The 13,533-nt window shown below is 43.9% G+C and overlaps 1 protein-coding gene across 5 annotated transcripts in view; it reads left to right on the top strand.

Annotated features, from left to right (window-relative positions):
• The window catches only part of AMPD2 (adenosine monophosphate deaminase 2), a 56,193-nt gene that overhangs the window by 4,273 nt on the left and 38,387 nt on the right, over positions 1 to 13,533 (top strand). Inside the window, exon 1 of one of the 5 annotated variants that reach the window (XM_048496131.1) lies at positions 6,438 to 6,695. The exons of the other annotated variants lie outside the window; for them this stretch is intronic. The gene's annotated coding sequence lies outside the window, so the exon portion shown is untranslated. Of the gene's footprint in view, positions 1 to 6,437; positions 6,696 to 13,533 lie in introns of those variants that run through there. 5 annotated transcript variants of the gene reach the window in all.

Below are 13,533 nucleotides of genomic sequence, written 5' to 3'. Positions count from 1 at the left end.
CTGAGTATGAGGTAATAAGGACAGTTTCTTTGTTTTCAAGGTCTAAGGAATTCTCCACATTTAAGCCCAGCTTTTGTGAATCGGTATTCTGAATCTCTGCTTTGCAGAGCATTTAGACTGCTGGCATTGAGACCATGCCATCAGTTAGTACTGCACTGCAATGGGAAGTAAAAACTGCATGCGAGTCAGGCCCTCTCCGCCCTCTCTCTCCAATAGAGTGGGTAGACCATGTCCAGATGCCTACCTCCCTCCTCTTCCCTTGCATGGCACCCCTCCTCTCCGCTAGGGTGGGTTGTACCTGGAGGAGGGTTGGGAGGAATAATCCATGCAGCTAGGAAAGTGGTGGCGAACCTATGGCACGTGTGCCAGAGGTGGCACTCAGAGTCCTCTTTGTGGGCACGTGCACTGTCGCACCAGTTTGGGCACTTGGCAATGGCATAGTGCAAAGGGGGAAAGGGGTGAGCAACGCACTGGGTGTACGCCCACGCCAGAGGTGTGGCGGGGGTGTTTCAGAGCATTCTAGGGCAGGGGCAGACGGAGGCGTGGCAGGGGCGCAGGGCGCACACATGCCCCGGATGCAGTTTCCCCTTGCTCCGCCCCTGGCATTTGATCTCTAAAAGGTTCGCCATCATTGAGCTGGGATGTCAGAGAAGGCCTGTTCAGGGATCATGGCAAATTTTGAAGCAAAATGCCAGGCAGGCTTTCAGTTTGTTCACTAACTTTTATTTCTGAAATACTGTAACAACTCTGATTTATTCCCTGTGATGTGAAGTGGGTGCCAAAACTGAGTATCTTGTATGAAGGATTGTGGGCAAGCAAATAATTTGACAAGAGAACCACAAATTTCTGAAATTTAATTAAGGCCTGTAAGGAGAAGAGTGAATAGGGGATGGTTTTTAGTGGTTTGAGCAGCTTTGGTTCCCTTCTTCTTTGTTTATTAGTTCGTGACCATGGAGCATATTTACCCCATTTGTTCAGTTCTCCCAGTATTTGACAAAAATTCCACTGTTTCGAAACACATATGCTGAGCACAAAATGCATCTTTACCTTCACTCTGATTTCACAAGTTGGGTCTCCTCACTCAATTTGGAGTCGAATTTAGAGATGATTTTTATTTTATTGTTAATTTTGTTCACAGTAGATGCTGTCACTTGCTTATATAATCTGCAAAGCACAATCTGAAGTTGCTGTGAGTGTAAGTAAATCACTTTAGTGCAGCTGGTGCAATCTGGAGCACTTTAACTAGGCAAAGGATTGCATCCAAATCTGCTGAGTCTTCGGCTATAACCACCAAATCAGCTTTCCTTTCCTTTGTTAAATAGCCCACATTTTCCCCCATAGGGCTATTAGATACTGTAGGACCATGCAAGTACAGGATCAGGTGTTTTATTATTTTTACTTTTTAACTAAGTAAAACAGGACTATAAGCAATTTTCCTCTTTTGGATTGTGAAAAAAATTATAAAGCAAACATTAAAATATTTCTTTTCTGAACATTTCATATTGTTCTGTATAAATGGAGAGATCACGTATCCAGGAGATTTTAGGTTTGGAATAGGGCTGAAGAGAAATATTTGGCAGTTGTAAGTCAGCCATTCATGTTGGTGATTTTGGGGGATGGGGAGTAACCACAGTTTCTTCTGAGAATCTTACTTAAAGGATAAAGTAATATTGATTTGGGAAATTATCATGCTTACTGGATGCTCCTCATAGGAGAAAATCCACAGAAACAGGATGATCATACTGTGTGACCTATAGAACATTTCTCAGATGCAGATATTTCAGCAACAGAGCAGGCAGGTGGTACTTCTGTGCAGGTTCATCCTGATGATAATTTCTCCCTGTAAGGAAAAAGCTGTGAAGCACAGCAGGTGGTTATCTGCAGCTGTGTGAAGGGGGGGGGGGAATAAATTACCAGTGGAGGCAGGAAATTAGATGAGAACTTAACACCTGGATCAGTGGAGCTACTAAAGGGGTGGTGGCTAGATGTTTGGGGGGTAGGAAGAAAGACTGATAAATATTTTGTTGAACTAAGAGAGAGGTTGTTGCTAGGATTTGGGGTAGTAGTACAGCAGTCAAGGAGTGTCCGTCAATGAGGAAAATATACATTTGAAATATGGTTTTATGACACATGGAGGAATATTTTTGAGAGAGCTTAAAATTATTCTATTTGCATGACTGCAGTAAGACAGAATTCCTAGGCTATTTAAATATTGACTTAGTAAATCATAACCCATTTTCCTCTCTGAATAGAATTTAGTTCAAGGGTCTCTGGTATATGTAGCAATTTTAATAAACATTTTAACGTTTTGAGGGCATTTTCTTGTTTTTCATCCTATTGGCTTTTAAAGTATAATTGTTTGTCACCTCACCGGATATTTTCAGTTGTAGTCAGGCAACTTTAGTTCAGTTGGTTTGTTTTCTTTTTAATTTGTGATTGCTGTGTTGAATTATATTAAAATGAGTACCTGTATTGTGGGAGTAATTAATTTGCTCAAAAGGCTGGGAAAACAATCCTCCAGGGCACATCATAGCATGTAGTGTGGATTGGATATGGATTTGCCACTTCAAATAATTCTCCTGTGGTGTAGCTGCAACCCCCTCCCCTGCATTCTCAATAAGATGTGGAACAACTTTATCATCTCACATTGATCAGCAGACTGAACTTCACCAGTCCTATTCATTTAGGTAAACCTACCTCTTTGCATAATTCATTCTGGTGGCATGAAATAGATTTTTATCTGTCACAGGATCCTGCTAGCAGTGTAATGGAGTGTCTAAAAATAATCTAGTCCCATTTTTGTTGGATTCAGTTTCTGTTCATCGTGACACCTCATAGAATTCCCTGACACAAATGTTTATTGTTAAATGAAGTAGTGGATTCTGTTGCAAACTCACTTGGCCTTCATCAACATCATAGAGTTGGAAGAGACCACGAGGGCCATCAAGCCCAACCCCCTGCAAGGCAGGAACACACAATCAAAGCACTCCCGACATATGCTCATCCAGCCTCTGTTTAAAAACCTCCACCACTCCCCAAGGCAGTGAATTCCACTGTCGAACAGCCCTGATAGGTGGAATCTCTTTTTCTTCACCTTGAATCCATTACTCTGTGTTCCTAGTCTCTGAGGCAGCAGAAAACAAACTTGCTCCCTCTTCGACCTGTCATCCCTTCAAATGTTTAAACATGGCTATCATGTCACCCCTTAACCTCCGCTTCTCCAGACTAAACATCCCCAGCTCCCTAAGCCTCTCTTTGTAGGGCATGGACTCCAGACCCTTTACCATTTTGGTTGCCCTCCTTTGGATCAGCTCCAGCCAGTCAATATCCCTCCCGAACTGTGGTGCCCAGAACTGTACACAATATTCCAGGTGAGGTCTAACCAATGCAGAATAGAGAGGTACGATTACATCCCTCAATCTTGTCACTATACTCCTATTGAAACAACCCAGAATCATATTGGCTTTCTTGGCCACCGCATCACACTGCTGACTCATATTTTGTTTATGGTCTATTTAAACAACAACAACCCCCCCACACACCCCTACTACCCACAACAACAACACTCCCAGATCTCTTTTGCATGTAGTGTTGTCAAGCCAGGTGTCACCCGTCTTATATATGTGCATTTCATTTTTTCTGCCTAATTGTAGTATCTTACAATATCTCTGCTGAAACTAATTTTGTTTGTTTTGGCCCAGCTGTCTAATCTGTCTAGGTCATTTTGAATTCTGACTCTGTCCTCTGGAGTATTAGCTACCCCTCCTAATTTGGTGTCATCTGCAAAATTTAAGGAATTGTACATCAAAGAAGGCAGGTAGGGTGACACTGCTGTTTTGGAAATGATGAGGGATTGGTGGCACACACATGCACACAATTTTAGCAGCAACAGACATTAGAAGTCAAGTGCTATTGCATTTCTGCAGTGGTTTCTGTCCACAGATCCTTGTGCTAGAATCCTTCTCGCTTTTTCTATCAGTTCTTCTGTGCGTGATGGGCAAGACATTACATTGGTGAACCATCAATGCATCTTTGTAAAAATATACATACAGATAAAGAAATGTTTAAAGGGAAAAATAACTGCTTGGGAAAAAATTGTGGCAACTAGTGTATGCTTAGTCTGTTGCTCTTACTGGATGTATTAGCATCCTTTGACACCGCCTGCCATCTTATGGAAATGTTTGCAGGTAGAAGTAGAAATTAAGGGACAAGCTTTGGATTGGTTTAAATCATTCCTTATGAGCAGGTCTTGGAGAGTTTCTGTTGGCAACCAGTTGTCTTCAGTGTGAGATTTCTTCTGTGGAATTCCAGGACTCAGTTCTATCCTCCCTACCATTGATTATCTATCAATGACACATCTGCATTTCTGTGCTGTTCAGTTAGTTTTTTAATATATATCTCGATATATGTCTTGCATTTCAGTGAGGAACATATTCTGTAAATGTAGCAAATATTTAAACAAGTGCATGGTATGGTTACTTCTTCTGTTCGGTGATGCTTTATAGGAAGATGATGTCCCATAAATTGTGTGTAGCACAGCACAGTTTTCAAAGAGTGATGAGCACATGATTTCCCAGTGAAATATTAGATGTTGTGAAACATATTCCTCTATCAGTGCTGAAATTTGAGGAAAATGTCCAGAACATGAGCTCTTAAAGAGAAGCAAAGGCTGCTGGATGCTTTTGATTAAAAACTACTTAAAAGAAACATAATTGTTAAGGAATGGGATTATCTACAGTTTCTTAGCGTAATGGACTGCAAGCCTGTTGTGTCTAGAGCGTCTCTGTGGGTGGTAGAAGATATTTCCTGTACAACAAAATATATCTACAGGCAAAACTGTGAATTGATCAATTAGAACCTTGCCTGTTCGCAGATCAGTCTGTTTTCTGTAGAAGGCCTGCAGGTTCCTAGCTCGTTTGTGCCTCATCTATTTCAGAATAGGGTAATAGTATTCATGCATATTTCTGGCACATACATGTCAGTGTGCTGCTGGTTATTTTGATCTGGTTTACTTTTTATTCTTTATATTCTTGGTTTAGTCCTCACTGGCTAAAATATTTGTTGAGGCTGTCATTTTAAACTGTCAAAAGGAAAAGTACTTTTTGACTAGTATGGGCTAATCCAAGAATAAATATCAGAAATGAAATGCAAATAGCAGAACTTCAATTTCTATTCATTTACAAACCTCTGATTAACTGTACTGAGATTACTGCCTGGATGCTGTGAAATTACACTGATATTTATTGGATGATGTTCTGATACCAGTCATGGATTAGCTACCCTTTCTTTGGCTAGTGTAATCTTGTGTAAATTTGCTTTTTCTGTAAATTGAACCATAATGTAAATGTAAAACCTGTGTGGCTGGAAACATGCATTCAGTTCACTTCTGCTCCATTTCTCACATTTACTTATAGCCATGAGTGCAAATAGTGCAAAAGTCTCTCAAAGGTACTTTTTAGTCTCTCTTGTGAAAATGGTTTTGGACTTTACTAATGTACTAGACAAAGAAGCGTTTGGAAAGTGCTCATTTGACAGCCAGGCACCTTTACAGAAAGAGAGATTTCTAGGAGGGGTCCTGACGCCTGCTGACTGGCTGTCTTTGAAGATGGGTCCGGATAATGAAATGCCTGTCATTGTTACCCCTGAGGCCCTTCAACACAGTGACTGCTGAGTATGGGACAGGCTCTTTCATTACGTGGGAGCTGGAGGGGCAGCTGCTTCTCCTGGGTCATCCTTTGTTCTTCACTAATCAGCAGATTTTGGAAACAGAAGCTCATTGCCTTCCTCTGCCAATCATGGCATAACCACCCCTCAAGCAGAACATACAAGGCAGCCTCAGTTTCTCCTCACCCTGACCCACCTTGAACCTTGATTTAGTGACCAGCCTGAGGTTGAACGTCATAAGCTTGTGCATTGCCAGTAGTGGAACGTGTCCTTGTTTAAACTGTGAAATTTGGGACTCTGCTGGCTAGAGCTAGATGGCCGCTGGTGCTTAATGGCTGATCCAAGGGGGACTGAGGGACAGGGCTTGCCCCCCTGAGTTCTACCCAGAATAGGACTTAATATTTCAGGCAGGCTAAGAATAAAACCTGTAAGTTGACTTATGAGTGAAATTTAGATGGATGGGAGGAGAAAAGAACTTCTAAACTTGCGCTTAGAGGCTTTTATGACGTGCTGTGCGGTGTTGTTGAAGTCCTGACATGAGGCTGATCCCCACTGTTGCTGCTTTTCTGGAATTGGCAGCTGTGGCTGGCGTCAGGTTAACTCCTCCTTAGTCAGCGGCCAGGAGTTCACTCTGCTGCCTGGCCACTGTTGGCTTTTCTTCTGTCTGTGTCCCTGCCTGTCTCCCTTGGAAGAGGCTGTAATTTTTTGTCTCCTCCCTCTCCCCCTTTGTAGCTGTGGTTGGTACAGCCCAAGCCGGCTCTGGAGCTGGAATCCTGTGGGACTGCAGCTCGTCGAGAGGAGGTTGTGAAACACCGGCAGTCGCGGCAGCAGCAGCAAGAGCAGGAGCCTCTTTCTGATCAATCTCTGACAGTCTCCTTGTTGGCACTTCGCTAGCCTGAGCGTCCCCTGGGGACTTCTTGGTCCATTCTCAGGTAGATGGGGATAGGATGCTTCTTGCGTTGACTGTCAGCTTCATGCTTTCCAGGTAGCAAAGACAGAGGCACAGTGGGGCCCTAAACACAGCCAGATTTGTAAGTATTTGGAAATCTCTTTCCTTTCGTTCTGCTGGGGCTTAACAGCTGCTTGTTTTACTTAGGAATCATAAGAGGTTTGCTGGGTAGCTGAAGTTCTTCTGTTGTATTTAAGGGGGTAGAGTAGAAATATTTTCTCAAGGGATTTAAAGCCTTTTGCAAGAACTGGACATTTGAAGTCCTTGTATGAGTGCTGCTGTGGTATATAAATGTTAGAGCGGGCAGGGTGGCAAGTTCTGTGGGTATTTGTGTATGTTGCATTCAGCACTTAAGGTTTTTTGCTGGAGAGAAGGAAGCATTTTGTCAAGGGAAGCCAAGACTGGCAGCTATGAGAGATTGTGCTGCTGTCACCTCTAGCTTCCGGCTGCTTGGGAGGAAAGGGGTTCCCTGTCTGCCATGCGTGGCTGATGCTGGAGCAGCTGTATAGGGGCAAATGATGTGGACTGGAGCTTCTCTTTCGGCTCTTCAGCCCTGTATATTGTTGTGGGTTGTATTGCGAAAGTCATGGTTTTTAATAATGAGAAGATTGAAAGCTTGGGAAAAATCCAGGCAGTTTTGTCCCCTTCTTTCAATCCCCGTACAATTTCTGGGCTTCAGTAGCAGTAGGCTTCCAATGAGAGAAATCTATAAAACACGTTCAGCAATATAAACGACATTTACCACATACTGTAAGATGCGAAAGCCGTAGCATTTCTCAAAACAAGAATGTTAAAACTTCTAACATTTAATTTTTTAAAAAATATTTCTTTTTGGAGGAGGGTACAGTATTATTCTGAAAGGCCGTTTATAAACCTGCCCAGTTCTTTTTCTTCTCCAGAGTACTCTGTTGCCATGTTTATAAGATGTTACCCTTTGCATGATGCCAGAACAGATACTCCTCAGTGGAATATAGGAGTTTTTCTAGTTTTCCATCAAGAGTGTCAGCCACCAAGAAAGTGCCATTTAATTATAATGGCTGCTCAATTATAATGGCTTTCCCAGGGTATGGGGAAAGCCTCCAGGATAGCATGCATGAAAGAAAAGGGATTTGTGTCGCTCAAAGGCAAATCATGGTGCCTGAATACCTCTTGCTGAGAACGTGTTGTCATAAGACAGCTGCTCAACACGTGTTTATGAGGTGTCAGCTACGTTATGGGCATCATTATGCATGTGAATTAGTCACATTTCTGTTGTTCATGTGCGAGACATAGAATACCAAAGTCCAGTCATTCCAAAAGAGCAGTGACAGATGTAGATGTGAGTGACTCATCATCCATAGCTATATTCTTGATAGAAAAAGCCTGTGTATGTCAAGGGGCTATGGTCTAAGTTACCCATGTGCTAAGAGTGTTAGAACTATAAAATAGCAGGGCTGATTTGGAAAGCACCGTAGAAAGGGACTGTCTTCACATCTAATGCCTCCAGTGGCTGGTCTACGCATTCAACGTAATAGTTTGCTGTGCAGCTTCAAACTTCAGGTGAAAAAACGCACATTTTATGCTCTTTTTAATAAAAACTCCCTGCAAATAAATAGCACAGCAGTTTGAAAGGTTCTTGTGCTGAGCTAGTTTTCCACTTGCAGAGAATTATTAGAGGAGCTTTGAAAAATGTAATCCTTCATCTGCAGTCAGAAGTAATATAGTCCATTCTTCTGCCTCAGTATTGCCTCACTCAGCAGCCTGAATAGACCAGGCCCCCATATGGGAGAAGTCGGTCACACTGCTGACCCCCTCTGAAATTTTACTCTAGCACTGCAGGTATGTTGTGCTGCTAGGAATTTGGAATGGGAATTGATGTTCCCAGTAAACTTTGGTAGGTTTCAGGAGCATGTCAAACCAGGTTGGAGGTTTTGTTGCCACACCCTAAAGCTGGGGGTCGGGTGGGGAGGGTAGATGAGAGCCAGCATTGTGTCGCAGTTAGTATATCAGGCTACAATCTAGGAGACCTGAGTTCAAATTCTACTCTGCCATGAAAACTTGCCAGTGATCTTGGGCCAGTTTACACTCTAAGCCTAGCTTTCCTCACAGGGTTGTTGTGAGGATAAAATAAGAAGGGAAGAATGTTGTGAGGCACTTTGGTCCCCTAGTGGTGAGAAAAGTGGGGAATAAGTGGAGTAAGTTAATACATCAAGTAGTAGACATTTGAGAAAATCGGCCCTGCCATCCCTAGTGTCTACCAGCTAGTGTTGGTACTTGGCTAGCCCCCTTGAGAGCTGAAGACGCGTCCTGACTTGGATGGGGTTGCCGAGCCCTATCCTTGCAAGAGGCCAGGCTGTTCCCCAGGCCTGCTGGTTTTTCCTAATGAACCGACTGTTTGCACTGCACACGGGGAGCCCATTAAGGAGACATGTGATGGTCATTAGTGAGGCATAGAGGAGCTTGTCTGTTTAGCCGGTGCCTGGGAGGGGGCAGCAGGAGCCTGAACAAACACTTCTTCCCTCCGTCAGCCCAGCCTCTGGGACATTGGCGAAAGTGCTCCGAATCAGCGTTGACAGCAGATGACTTACTCTGCCTGCACAGCAGCACAAGTTGATGCCTTTGCTGCCCGTCTGTCATGGGATGACCTCCTGAGGGCCAGACGCAAAAGCAGCCGTCACAGCCTTTTTGTCATGAAGGAATCCTTGTGCTGTCTGTAGAATCCTGGTGTCAGGTATATGAGTAACCTCAAAGGGACTGACTGGTTGCTCTTATGTCACCCCACACATTGCAAGTTAATTGTGGCACTTGCCTAACCGCTCAGGAAAAACAATGACGTGTGACACAGAGGTTTCAGGGAGCAGGCTGCTTATAGATCAGGGCTGACTTCCTTTTGTGCAACAACTTCCGTGCTGGAGGGAATGAAAACTGAAGGACTGCATGGAAAATCACTTCATCAGCTGCTGCAGTGCAGCTGCTTCTGGGGTTCTGTGAACAGCTATTTAACTGTGCAGCACTCAGTTAAATAGTAGTTGAATGACAACTTGATGAAGGCCTACAACATTTTGCATACTGTAGAGATAACAGATGCAGAGAAAGTTTTCTCCATTAATACCGGACTCTCCCTACGAAACCAATTGGCAGCAAGTTCAAGCAAATGAAAGGAAGGTTTGCCAGTGGGGTAATTGGCTTGTGGAACTCACTGCCATGAGATACAGTAACAACCTCTGGCTTAGATGGGTTTAAAAGGGGGATGGACAGATTCATGGAGGATTGGCTGTCCTCGGCTATGAGCCATAACAGCTGAATGAGACATCCAGATTAAGAAGCAGAATTGTTGGATACCGGAGAGCAGTCTGCAATCTCTGCTTGGGGAGGGGCATGGTACTGGCCCCCATGCTGAGCTAGGTGGATCATTTGTTGATACAGATTGGCTGCTTTTATGTAGCATACTCCAGGTCTCCTGATCATGTTTAGGAAATTGCTACTATTACATATACTCTGGACTCTTAATGCAAAACATCATATAGGATGTGGAAATTCCTGTAGCTTCTGGGCATATGGCTACTAAGACATACGTCCCACAGTGTCTTGCAGTGTCTTTTCCACTCTCTGTAAAGACATACAGCAGAACAAGAATAATACATCTTTATTCTAAGAAGCATTTGTGTGTCATACACCCAAGAGAAATGTCTCTGGGCACTCTTATAATGAGCTGGGACTGAATCAGTTTCTCTTTTCTGTGGAGTTGGTACTATTTATCTTTCAGGTCATTTCCAACTGTTGGGAAGGAGGAAAAAACGTGCAATGGCCCAGCAGGCTGGGATGGGCAGTTTAAATGTCATGTTGGCTCCTCAGAGCTTCCATGAATGTCAGATTTAACGAGGCTCTGGCTACGCTGGCCTCTCTTCTTTCTGACAAGCCATCTGTGTTAGCAGCTGCAGGATAGGCAAAAACCTGACAGATTCAGTTTGTTCTCTCCTGGATACACTTGTGATGAGAAAAGCATTACCTGTTGAGTTTCTGCCCATCATGTACCTACCCAGGGCACCAGAGCCCTGCTAGAGAAGTAAAGGGGGGCAGCCCCAATGCTGGTTTTCTCTTAGAAGGCGTTGGGTAGAAGTGAGTAGGGAGCCCCCCAATGTGGTTGCGGCTGCTTTGTAGAAAAAGGGGCTGAGGCAGCTCTTGAGGGCTGTATGTTTTGTCTGCTTTATGTGTGTTTTGTCTGTGTCCACAGCAAGCTATGTAGTGGACAAGAATAGTTTCTTTTCCAATGCCTTCTGAGCACGAAGCAGTCAGGACTCAGATCAGCTGGGTTTTATAATGTGTGCAGTAACTCTGTGCTCCTTCCCTTGGGGGAGTCCATATTTGTTTACCTTGCTTTATTTTTAGGAGTTTTGAGGTCAGGCTTGTAAATTCCGGTGCCGTGAGTTACAGCAGAAGGGAACATAGGGAATTGCCTCTGTGGTTTTAACAACTTGTTTGGCTGAATCCTGTATGGCAGAAGGTTGCTGGATCAACCTCTGGATTCCTGTGTGGTTCTAGAGAATCCACTGCATGGCAGCTCTTGCCAACAATAAGCAGAGGGCTCAGGAGGTGATGTTTATTGATTTTTTTCCCTGCAACTTTCCCTGTGCCTTGCATAGGACCTAGGAGTGGCTGTCTTATCACAGCAGCAAGGAGGAAAGGTCTGCAGTTGTCCTCATTTTTTAAAAAGAAACAATTAAGGCTTGAGAGCTAAAAGCCAGTCACCCCTATCAAATGGACTTTGAGCAGTTTCTTCTGCAAGCATGTCCCTGCAGCTTAATCTGGGGTCTGGCTGATCCATCCATGGTGTTTGCCTTCAGCCTCTGTGAGTACAAACAGGAGAGAATGTGTCCTAGCCCAGTATCTTTCTTGGAACAACGGATATTTTATTCCTCTTGCAATCTCTGGAAACTTTGAAACTAGTTTCTGGAGCTGGTTGTTATCTCCAGGTAAGAAGGCAGGTTGAGACTTCTTGCCCACCTGATTTAAGCTGTGGCATGGAAGAGTGTGCTTTTGAGGATGATTTGGGTTATAACAAGCTGCAGTATAGCGAACCGGAATAATTTATCTCAGCACTCCTATTGGCTGTATGTCTCCATTGGCTTGGACAGAAGTCTTTCCCCCCAAACTGACTGAGATCCTTCTAACTCAGGGGTAGGGAACCTTTAACACTCAAAGAGCCATTTGGACCCATTTTCCACGGGAAAAGAAAACACTTGGAGCCGCAAATAAATTTTGACATTTAAAATAAACATAACACTATATATATAGGGGTTTTTTTTACCTTTTACTCTGCTCATTCTGAGAAGCGCATGGATGCGCCCGCCCTGCTGCCTGCAGGGAGGGCAAGGATGAAGCCGGCGGCTCGGCCTCACTGGCTGCCAGGAAAGCGCCCGCCCTGCTCCAATGGGGCGGGCGAGAGGGGAAGCCTGCGACCCGGCCCAGTCGACCGTGAGCAGTTGGTGTGCCCGCCCTGCTGCCTGCAGGGCGGGCAATGATGGGGCCGGCGGCTCGGCTCATGAAGCCACAGTGCAAGGGCAGAAGAGCCGCATGCGGCTCTCGAGCCGCAGGTTCCCTACCCCTGTTCTAACTGGACAAGACAGAGGATGAAACCTGGGCCTCCTCTGTTCAATGCCTATAGTCTACCAAGACTGCTAGTCTTCCCCCAAAACCCCTCCTACAATTCTTTCTTGGTATGATCCATGCTGCGATCACATCCAGGTTAGATTACTGTAATATACTCTTTGTGGGACTTCCTTTTGAAAAATATCCAGAAACTCCCGAGACCAAAATGTTTGTAGGTTCTTGTGTAGAAGATGAGGACGTGTGAAAATTCACTGGATGTCTTTTCCTTTAGCCCTCCCCCATCCATGAAATGTAAATAACAGTGTCTTTCTCGCAGGGTTGTTGTGAGGAGAAGTGAGATCATGCACATTACAGAATTTTTAAAAATGAATGCAGACATGTTCATTGAGAGGTCAATATTTTGATGTCGAAGAGCCATCTTGAAGTTCTTGTTGTATTAGTAAAATGGTGGCTTACAAAGTAGACAGAAAACAACAGCTGTGTGACTCACTGGCTTTATCTCTGATCCTGAACTTGCTGAAATGGCAAAAAAGGAGAAAATCTTAATGTAGTTCTGAGGCATTTGCAAGGAAACAGACTTGGGAACTTACAGCAAAGATTGACGGCTGGTGATTTGACAGGGAGCTCAGTTGACTTTTGAGTTGGACCTTGAGGGCTCTGTGAATAGGTCAAGCAGAGCAAGTTATAGTGTTTGAACTTGGGAACAGCTTCCTCTTATTTTCACTGTAGGTTTTGATCGTTACTGGGGAATTTGCCTAGTTCGTGTATGCATGGGCAAATAAATGGAAGAAAACCCTGAGAGTTGTCCATTTATTGTCAAAGGTGCTGATTTTCAGACATGTATATAAAAGTGTATCATTGCTGTAGCAATTTGAGCTGCCTTGCTTTTTTTTTTTACTATGTTAGTTCTCTGAACCAGTCTGCATCCTAGTAATGTCATATTTTGCAGTGCCTGAAGATAGGAATGGCGTTTGGAAAGTCTTCTGAGAAAGAAAGCAGACAGATTCTGCTTTCAACGGTTCTCAGACTGGGGAAGTGAGGAGTGCATGTTTGCCATTTTCTTGTGAAGCACTGATTTCTCCAACACCTTCGTTTGAATGCTTGGGATTCCGGTGTGTTGGTTTGAAGTGAAAGGATGGATGAGCTTAGAAGACTCTACTGACTGGCTTACATACCGTGGCATGAGCTTTTTTTTTTTTTTTGTATATTTACATCTTCTTCTCTTTGTTCAAGGCAGCTTCCATGAAGGGAAGTGGTAACATTTCATTAAGTGGTAACAAAGCGAGGTTCTGTAAGTCATTCCTGTTTCCATCAGGATGGATTTGATTTAT

The sequence above is a fragment of the Sphaerodactylus townsendi genome, linkage group LG05, assembly GCF_021028975.2.
Source record: "Sphaerodactylus townsendi isolate TG3544 linkage group LG05, MPM_Stown_v2.3, whole genome shotgun sequence".
NCBI classification, from domain to species: domain Eukaryota; kingdom Metazoa; phylum Chordata; class Lepidosauria; order Squamata; family Sphaerodactylidae; genus Sphaerodactylus; species Sphaerodactylus townsendi.
The sequence above is the reverse complement of the archived record's forward strand: the minus strand, read 5'-3'. Positions and strand labels throughout refer to the sequence as shown.